The following is an 11,104-nucleotide window of genomic DNA, read 5'->3' on the forward strand; positions in this document are numbered from 1 at the left end:
ACCTCAGGGCCTCCTCCCTTGCACCTGATATGGCTTTGTACTGCTTCATTCCTCCAACAACCTAACTCCCTCCTATAGCTCCTGCCACCCACCCCTCACTGATTAACTGGGAGGCTTTTAACTAGTTCCAGAGAGCCCTTGATTGGCTTCAAGTGTCCCAATCAATCTAGCTATCTCCACTGCCTTCTAGAAGGATCTTAATTGGCCCCAGGTATCTTGATTAACCTGGAGCAACTGCCATTTGGTTACCATGGTACCAGGGATTTGTTTAGCCTGGGGCTAACATACCTGTTCCTCACTACTTTACTGTAGCCATCTGGCCTTGCCTCATTGCAATATTTATCTCTCAATGAATTCTGCCAAGCCTGACTATTCTTCCTTAGCAGGGCCGGTGCAACCACTAGGAAAACTAGGCAGCCACCTAGGGCGCCAAGATTTGGGGGCACTGCTGCCAATCAAGACTCTCATGTATGATAAGAACCACATTCCCAGTGAATTCCTTTCCTGCCATTTAGAAAGCCAGCGAAGGCCTTTGATTTTGAATCGACAGAGATAGGTACATTTACACAGTAATCACTCCTTTCCCCTGTAGATTGCACAGCAGCCAAAAGGAGAGTGGAACAGCTTGCGGTGGGAAGTGTAAGACCCCTGCTGGGCAGGGCCCGTGCAAGGATATTTTGCACTCTAGGCAAAAATTCCACCTTGTGCCCCCCTCCCTCCTCCTCTCCCCCCCGGAGCATCGCTTACTATAAACTTTCAAAACTGAATAGTGCATAATGTGGCATTGTTCATTAGAATTAATACACGTTTGGCTTGAAAATTTATTTATTTCATTACTCAGTCTACATATTTAATAAAAATAAATGAATAACCTGACAGTGTTGACATTGTTACTGTTTTCACTTTGCACAACATAACATGGATCTTAAAATAAATCACATACATTATACACAATACACTGTCATTTCCTTCCTTCATTCATTCATATCAAAGTCTACTACATTTTATCTGAAGCAGTTAGTGATACGTCTAGATTGTAAGAAGCAGCTTCTCTAAAAAGATACGACTTTATTTGTACATACTTGAAAACTGTCATCATATTATCTCAATCCTATGCCATTATCTCAATCATTAAGATTTTGAATAGAAACATATCCATACCATTGTTATGCCCTTCTTATTTATTGTTATGTCCGTCTTGGTTTCATTTCCATAGTTTGTTTATGATAAGGTCATGTAGGCTTGTTACACTGTTAAAGAAAGCTATCAGGTTGGTTTTACACGTGCGAATGCTTGAAATACCATTTTTAGCAAAGTTGGCCTTTCCCTGATGTGGGTAGCACGGTCCTACAGATAGCATTTTCACACACATATGTGTATGAAACTGCAAACTATAGAGATGTGCTCCCTGTAGCACTGCAATGTGATGAAGCTAATTCCTACAGGCAACTACATCCCATGGCCTTTTTTTTTTTTTAGCAAAGTTGAAGCTAATTTCTACAATGAGAGGTCCATCACATTGCAGTGCTACAGGTAGTAGCACATCCCTATAGTTTTCAGTTTCATACATGTATGTGTGTGAGAAACTGCTGCCTGTAGGAATTAGCTTCAACACATTACAGTGCCACAGGAAGCACATCCCTATAATTTGCAGTTTCATACACATATGTGTGTATGGAAATGCTAACTGTAGGACCATGCTACCCACAGCAGCGAGAAGTACAACTTTGCTAAAAAAAAAAAAAAAAAAAAAAAAAGCCCATCGGATGTAGCTGATTCCTACAGAGAGCAGTCTCACACGCATACAGGTTGGATAAACACAGTCAACAGCCATCTTGCATAAAGTATATATTAGCTATGTCATACCCATATCATAAACATATTTTCATAAAGAATATAGAGTATAATGTCACACTCCTCGTATATGTTTGCTGATCTGAAAATAGTAAAGGAGCATGCACCTTCGGGTGCAAATGCTCATGACAATACTACAGAGCCATGCAAGCTCCATGATTCTGTGTGAGATGGCAAACAGTGAGGAGAGCCAAGCAGGTTAGTGGGTTTAGAAAAAAATGTGTATACATTATGTATATGTTTATGCATTATAAGAAGTTTGATCCCCTGGGCACAACAACCCCTGCCTGACCTGTTTGGTACCCTGCATACACTGCTAAACCAAAGCTTCCCAAAATACAGTGCATACATACAAAATACGTGCAAAATACAAGTGACATAGTAACTATAGTGACTCTATGGTGACATAACTTGAGTTAACCCCGCACTTAAACTGTAGGTATGGCCTTAGGTATATTAAATGTTTGGGAGAATGAGGGTAGACTATAATTCATTCAGGTGTTTTGGCTCAAGGCATTGGAAATGGCCTTACTGCACCCTACAGGCTCAGGAACAAAGAGGCCCAAGAAAATAGATCATTTACTTATTACAATTTCTTTACTTGAGGGTGTATAACTCATGATTTTAAAATTCTTGTGGTTGTAAAAGTATCTTGGGGGTGTAGATGTGTGTTCATTATATTTTGAAAGGAAAAAGCTATGAGTGGGTTGAACATAGGGTGACCAGACAGTAAGTGTGAAAAATCGGGATGGGGGTGGGAGGTAATTGGAGCCTATATAAGAAAAAGACCCAAAAATCGGGACTGTCCCTATAAAATCGGGACATCTGGTCACCCTAATTGAACAAAGAATTAGATCAGTCCTTCAGGATAAGTACATTGGCTATTAGCCAAGATAATCAGGGATGCAGGCCCAGCTCTGCATGTCCCTAAATTGCCAGATGGTGGGAGTAGACAATGGGATGGTTCACTGAGTCATTGCCTGGTCTGATCATTCCCTTAGGCCTGGTCTACACTATGCGTTTAAACCGATTTTAGCAGTGTTAAACCGACTTAACGCCACACCCGTCCACACTACGAGGCCCGTTATATCGATATAAAGGGCTCTTTAAACCGGTTTCTGTACTCCTCCCTGATGAGAGGAGTAGCGCTAATATCGGGATTACCATATCGGAATAGGGTTAGTGTGGCCGCAAATCGACGGTATTGGCCTCCGGGCGGTATCCCACAGTGCACCACTGTGACCGCTCTGGACAGCATTCTCAACTCGGATGCACTGGCCAGGTAGACAGGAAAAGCCCCGCGAACTTTTGAAATTCATTTCCTGCTTCCCCAGCGTGGAGAGCTCATCATCACAGGTGACCACGCACAGCTCATCAGCACAGTTAACAATGCAGTCTCCTGAGAATCGAAAAAGAGCCCCAGCATGGACCGCTCGGGAGGTACTGGATCTGATCGCTATATGGGGAGAGGATTCAGTGCTAACAGAACTGCGTTCCAAAAGACGAAATGAAAAAGTATTTGAAAGAATTTCCAAGGCTATGATGGATAAAAGCCATATCAGGGACTCAGTGCAGTGCAGAGTGAAAGTTAAGGAGCTCAGACAAGCCTACCAGAAAACCAAAGAAGCAAACGGAAGGTCCGGTGCAGGGCCAAAAACATGCCGCTTCTACGCTGAGCTGCATGCAATTTTAGGGGGCTGCGCCACAAGTACCCCACCCCTGACCGTGGATTCCGACGTGGGGGTTGTAATCTCAGCCATGGCTGAGGATTATGCGGACGGGGAAGAATACGATGAAGAAGCTGACGAAGATGACCTTGCAGAGAGCACACAGCACTCCGTTAGCCCCAACAGCCAGGAGCTTTTTCTGACCCAGACGGAATTAGCCTCCCAGCCCTCCCAAGCAACTATTCCAGACAATGACGCCATGGAAGGGAGCTCTGGTGAGTGTACCTTTGTAAATATCAAACATTGTTTTTTAAGCAAGCATTTTTTAATGATTGATTTGCCCTGAGGACTTGGGATGCATTCGCAGCCAGTAAGTTTGTTAACATGTCTGAGGATTGAGCGGAAATCCTCCAGGAACATCTCCATGAAGCGCTCCTGGAGGTACTCCAAAAGCCTTTGGAGAAGGTTTCTGGGCAAGGCAGCCTTGTTCCGTCCACCATGGTAGAACACTTTACCACGCCATGCATGTAGCAAGTAATCAGGTATCATTGCATGGCAAAGCATAGCTGCGTATGGTCCCGGTGATTGATGGCATTCAAGAAACATCCGCTCTTTATCTCGCTGTGTTATCCTCAGCAAAGTGATATCATTCAGGGTAACCTGGTTGAAAATCAGGAATTTAATTAAGGGGACACAGAGATGGCCATTTTCCTACTGGGTTCGTGGACTGCAGCTTAAAAAAAAAATCCTTTCCTGCACGTAGCCAAGCGGGGGGAGGGGAGGAGTGAAATACCGATGAGCTTTTTTGCATTTGGTCAGCAGGGATCTTCCCAGCTAACAGCCACGCGGTGGGGGGGGGGGTGGTGGTGAAGGGGGGTGAGTAGCAGTGAGCTTTCATGGTACCAGCCATGCGGTGGGGGGAGGGGTAAAGCACTGCAGAAGCCGAAAGACAGTGGCTTACCATGGCCGCATGCAAGCTGAATTCTGATGCCCGGACCTGTGTCTGTGAGATCTGTAACCCCAGAGCTGCAGGCACTCAGTATTAAGATGAAAAATGCGACCTTGTAGTGAAATCACATGTGCTATGTAAGGTGAATAGTGCTGTTCACTGTGAAAGAGTATAACCGTTGTTCTGTAAAATGTATCTTTTTAAATACCTCTCTCCCTTTTTTCCCTCCCTTATGCAGCTGCAAATTTTTCAAGCCTCCCTACTCCATCCCAAAGGCTATCTCAGATAAGGCGGAGGAAAAAGAAGACGCGAGATGAGATGTTCTCGGATATAATGGAAGTAACCCGCAAGGAAAGAGCTCATCTGAATGAGTGGAAGGAGGTGGTATCAAATTACAGGAAAGATACCAGTGAACGTGAGGACAGGAGGGACACCCGAGATGAGAGGTGGCGGCAGGAAGATCGGCAGGAAGATCAGAGGTGGCGGCAGGAAGATCAGCGGTGGCAGGATGCAACTCTGGGGCTGCTGTGTGATCAAACTGACATGCTCCGGCGTCTGGTGGAGCTTCAGGAATGGCAGCAGGATCACAGAGTGCCGCTGCAGCCCCTGTATAACCACCCTCACCCCTCACCATGTTCCACATCCTCCTCACCCAGACGTGTAAGAACGCATGGGGGGAGGCTCCGTGCACCCGCCCACTCCACCCCCGTGGACAGCCCAACCAGAAGGCTGTCGTTACTGTGAAATTTTTTTAGTGGGCTTTTCCATCCCTCCTATCCTCCTCCCAAATCACACCCGGGCTACCTTCTCAGTTCTCTCCCTCTTTTTATAATGAAGTAATAAAGAATACATTATTTGTAAACGATAGTGACTTTATTTCCATAAGCAAGCTGTAATCGAAGGGGGAGGGTGGGTTGCTTACAGGGAATGAGTCAGTCAAGGGAGGTGGGGGTTCATCAAGGGGAAACAAACACAGCAGTCACACCCTACCCTGGCCAGTGATGAAGCTCGTTTTCAAAGCTTCTCTGATGCGCATTGCTTCCTGGTGTGCTCTTCTAATCTCCCTGATGTCTAGCTGCGCGTAATCAGCGGCCAGGTGATTTGCCTCAGCCTCCCACCCCGCCATAAAGGTCTCCCCCTTACTCTCACAGAGACTGTGGAGAACACAGCAAGCAGCAATAACATAGGGGACATTGGTTTGGCTGAGGTCTGAGCGAGTCAGTAATGTGCGCCAGCGCGCCTTTAAACGGCCAAAGGCACATTCTACTACCATTCTGCACTTGCTCAGCCTGTAGTTGAACAGCTCCTGACCACTGTCCAGGCTGCCTGTGTATGGCTTCATGAACCATGGCATCAAGGGGTAGGCTGGGTCCCCCAGGATAACGACAGGCATTTCAACATCCCCAACTGTTATTTTCTGGTCTGGGAAGTAATTCCCTTGCTGCAGCCGTTTAAACAGAGTAGTGCTTCTGAATACGCGAGCGTCATGAACCCTCCCTGGCCATCCCACGTGGATGTTGGTGAAACATCCCTTGTGATCCACCAGTGCTTGCAGCACCATGGAAAAGTACCCCTTGCGGTTTATGTACTGGGTGCCCTGGTGCTCCGGTGCCAATATAGGGATATGGGTTCCATCTATCGCCCCCCCACAGTTAGGGAATCCCATTGCAGCAAAGCCATCCACTATGGCCTGCATGTTTCCCAGAGTCACAACCTTTCGTAGCAGCAGCTTAATGATTGCTTTGGCTACTTGCATCACAGCAGCCCCCACAGTAGATTTTCCAACTCCAAATTGATTCCCGACTGACCAGTAGCTGTATGGCGTTGCAAGCTTCCAGAGGGCTATTGCCACTCGCTTCTCCACTGTGAGGGCTGCTCTCATCTTGGTATTCTGGCGTTTCAGGGCAGGGGAAAGCAAGTCACAAAGTTCCATGAAAGTGCCTTACGCATGCGAAAGTTTCGCAGCCACTGCGAATCGTCCCACACCTGCAACACAATGCGGTCCCACCAGTCTGTGCTTGTTTTTCCGGGCCCAAAATCGGCGTTCAATGGCTAGAACCTGCCCCATTACCATCAGGATCTCCAAAGCGCAGGGGCCTGCGGTTTGAGAGAATTCTGTGTCCATGTCCTCCTCACTCTCATTGCCACGCTGCCGTAGCCGCCTCCTCCTCGCCTGGCTTTGCAGGTTCTGGTTCACCATAGACTGCACGAGAATGCGCCATCCACGATTGCGGTATTGAGCTGAGCAGGGTCCATGCTTGCTGTGCTATGGCGTCTGCACAGTTCACCCAGGAAAAAAGGCGCGAAACGGTTGTCTGCTGCTTTCACAGAGGGAGAGGTGAGGCTGTACCCAGAACCACCCGCGTCAATGATTTTTGCCCCATCAGACACTGGGATCTCAACCCAGAATTCCAAGGGGTGGGGGAGACTGCAGGAACTATGGGATAGCTTCGGGATACCTACCCACAGTGCAACGCTCCGGAAATCGACGCTAGCCTCGGACCATGGACGCACACCACCAAATTACTGTGCGTTGTGTGGCCGCGTGCAATCGACTTTATACAATCTGTTTTACAAAACCGGTTTATGTAAATTCGGAATAATCCCATAGTGTAGACATACCCTTAGAAGCACCTGGCATTGGCCACTGTCACAAGACAGGATTCTAGATGAGGCAGACCATTGGTCTGACCACCAATATTTACATAATTGGTGGATTGACTCAAAACAAAGTTTTGACAATAGGCCAACAATTCAGTCAGAGTGGAAGTCAGATGATCCAACATAATAAACATCTGCTCTAAAAATTAGAATTAAAAATTCAGGGAATCCCAGCAGCAGCTAAGACAACTTGGGAAACTGCTGAGAGATGCTGTGCAATCAGATACAGTGATAAGGGATTCTTTGTTTCTGAGGTGATCTGTGTAAAATGTTTCACTGAATTAAGTATCAGGGGGTAGCTGTGTTAGTCTGTATCTACAAAAACATCAAGGAGTCTGGTGGCACCTTAAAGACTAATCAATTTTTTGGGCATAAGCTTTTGTGGGTAAAAACCTCACTTCTTCACACACCCTGAGTGCAGCAAGTTTGAGCACTTTAAAGCACTAGTGTGGACAGGCTCCTCTCCCAGTGCTCAGAGCTAATCCCCTCGTCGAGGTGGATTACCAGGAGCACAGCGCTTTGAACTCTGTAGTGTAGCCATAGCCTCAGTAGAGGTTAGATCAGAGAATGAGGAGCTGCATTGATGTGCCTGTGTCTTTAAGAACCCAGCCCTGAGAAGCTGATGCTGAGCGGTCCTGTCTGTGAGAGGGGAAATAAAAAAGCCCCTCCGCCCCCCACCATTTTTGCAAACACTGGGGTCTGTCACTGTTACCCCCTCTGCCCCTGACTGTGCTGGGTTTTGCCCTTGGTCACCCTCTGCCAGCGCCTCACCCCGAACTTAACGCCCCCTCCTCCCTCCACCCTGATTTTGCCCTTTAGCCCCTCTCCTAACCCTGCCTCCAGCTGCCTGACCCCCCAGACCAGTCAATTTCTGACCCCCGCTCAGACCCTGGCCACCCCCCTGCTCCGATTCACCCCCTTTGCCACTTTTTAACCCCTATCCAAAGCAGTCGGCAGAATCCTACGGGTTAAGGGCAGTGGCTTCAGCAAATGTACCGAGCATGCTCAGATGAACTGCTCAGGATGCTCAGCACGCCGTAAGTAGCACATTTCTACGGGAGCAGTGTCATTCCTGGGCATGGTAAGGAGAGTCCCGGAGGGGCTGTCAGAGGGCGCGGGGAGGGTTGGGAGTTGGGGGGGAGCTGTCAGGGGCGGGGGGAGGGTTGGATGGGTTTGGGTTGATTTGGCATGTCTTTGTTTTGCTGAATTTTACTCAATAACAGGGGGCCCAACACTGTTCTTGGGGGAGATTTGTAGCTTCCTACGTTTTGAATTCCGGAAATTTACTGCACCAAACCCAGCTGCCATCAGTCTGGTTTTCTCCCTCTGCTGACATTGCAGTTTTCTGCCTCTTGACTGAGGGGCGGGGTGAATCCTTTTGTTTTTGTAAAACAAAATGATGCTCAGAATCAATCGAAATAGAAACCTGCCTCCTTTTCTCTTTCTGAACATTGTGGGAATTAAGCATGTGCCTAATACTGATCCTGTGTTCAAGAGTGTCACTGAGTAGGGACTTCAGGCCATACTAAAAAAGGGAAATTTATACATTGTATAACGGATTATCTCCTAGTGTGTGAAGAGCCATTCAAGGGGCAATATCATGAATAAACCTATAGAAGTGCAGCTATTTAAAAATGGCAGTAGTGTTGGGAAATTGTTTTTGTTCTGTTTAAAACATTTTGCTTATTTTTAAATTTTTAATCACGTATTATTGCACAAAATATTAGATTTTAGTTTTCTTTTTTTCAGTTTTCATTTTTTCCTCTCTTTTCTCCTTTGAGACGGGATAAGGGATGGGTGAATAAAATGTTTTTATTCCATTTGATTAGGGTTTCTTATTTTGAATCAATTTGAAATATTTTTTTTCCATTTAGCATCATTTTGTGGAGAAATTAGAAACACTAAAATAGGAAAAATCTGTTAAAAAAAATTTCTAAACGACATATTCTATTGAAATATCATTTTTGTTTAAGTATTTTTGACCAGGTTCAGTATTGTCAGCTCTGAGTTATTTGTGATTTTTGTGAATTTTATTTTGTCTCACAGCATTCGGTAATTTTCTGAAAGCCCTAATGTTCTAGTTTTGAGTTTATGTGAGAGTACTTGATTTCATTTAAAGTAAAAAAAAAAATTCTAGCCTTTATAGTTGCAGGGGAAAGTATAAAATTGAGTGTACCCTCAAGGCTGAGAAACCAAACGGCAAAAAAAAATAGGAACTCAAAATGTACACCTCTACCTTGATATAACGCTGTCCTTGGGAGCCAAAAACTCTTACCGCTTTGTAGGTGAAACTGTGTTATATTGAACTTGCTTTGATCCACCGGAGTGCGCAGCCCCGCCCCCCAGAGCACTGCTTTACCGCGTTATATCTAAATCTGTGTTATATCGGGTGACGATATAGCGAGGTAGCGGTGTATATTTAAAATACTGATTTTAAAGTCAATAATATAACTTTTTTGACCCAAATTGAGATTATTTTTTAAATGTGTGTGTGTGGGGGGGGATTTTTTGTATCAATTTTCATAAAGCAACAAATATTCTAAAGAACAAAAAAAAACACTCCACAAAAATGTGCAGCTTGTATATGTTCTCATAATTAAGCAATTATGCAGTTTTACAGCTAATCAAAGCTACAAGACCAGACAATCATAGGTGCAGGAAGTAGAGGTGTGTGTGGGGGGGGCTGCAGTGTCCCCAGGTTTTATGTGGTGCTCTACTCCTGGTCCCGGGGCTCCAATCCTGGCCCTGCACGTGGGGATCCACTCCTGCCCACCACTAGCTGTGGCCCCAGCCTCAGTCCCTTTACTGCAGTCTGTGCCCCACCCTTCTGCAGATACAGCCCTGCTCCCAGCCCCAGCTCTGAGGAGAGGGCATGAACAGGCATAAAGGGGGCATGAGGTAAAAATTTTGGGGGCACTTTCACTGGCTTTCATCACCCCCACTGTAAAAACTGTTCAAGTGCCACTGCAGACAACACAAGACCATACAATACCACTCACCTAACACATTAGGGTGGCATTTACACTGACTCTTGAATACTGAGTTTGGCAGTGCTGCTGCTCTGTTTTTGAAAGGCACAAACAAATTTCAGTTTTCTGCAATAATTCATTCAATCTACACAAACCAATGTATCACACCTATTAATTTAATTCATCAAAGTGCTATAGTTCTTTGGCAATAAGGGTCTGAAGGAAATGGATGAAAATTGATCTTTAAAAATGATTTTAAAAAATTAAATCAGAGGCTTTTCTTTCACTTGGATTTTTTTAATTTAAATTAAATACTGGTTTATATTTCAGATTAAAATTATGACAACTGATGCTAAGGCATATAACATTCAAGCAGTATATGTTTGCTTCAAAAGTTTTCAAGAAAATCAGATCAATGAAGTGGTGACAGTCACTGTCTAAGCACCTGGAAACAGAATTTGTTGACGGGCTCACCCAGCTTTGACAGCAATAGCCTGTTCTGCAGGTACAGAGAAAATATTTTATTCATTTCAATGTACCCAACTAGCTCAATTCAATGACTCATCCATTCAAAGTTAAGAAACCAGTTGGGAGTTGAAAAATCAGGAAAGTTTGTTTTCCACTCTGAAATTGTCATTAAATCAAGGTGTGAGAGGATGAGATCTACCAGCTCTAAAATCTTGAAGGACACTACAAGAAGGATGTGGATAAATTGGAGAGAGTCCAGCAGAGGGCAACAAAAATGATTAGGGGGCTGAAGCACATGACTTATGAGGAGAGGCTGAGGGAACTGGGATTGTTTAGCCTGCAGAAGAGAAGAATGAGGGGGGATTTGATAGCTGCTTTCAACTACCTGAAAGGGGGTTCCAAAGAGGATGGATCTAGACTGTTCTCAGTGGTAGAAGATGACAGAACAAGGAGTAATGGTCTCAAGTTGCAGAGGGGGAGGTTTAGGTTGGATATTAGGAAAAACTTTTTCACTAGTAGGGTGGTGAAGAACTGGA

This window comes from Mauremys reevesii, linkage group 15 (assembly GCF_016161935.1).
Source record: "Mauremys reevesii isolate NIE-2019 linkage group 15, ASM1616193v1, whole genome shotgun sequence".
NCBI classification, from domain to species: Eukaryota; Metazoa; Chordata; order Testudines; family Geoemydidae; genus Mauremys; species Mauremys reevesii.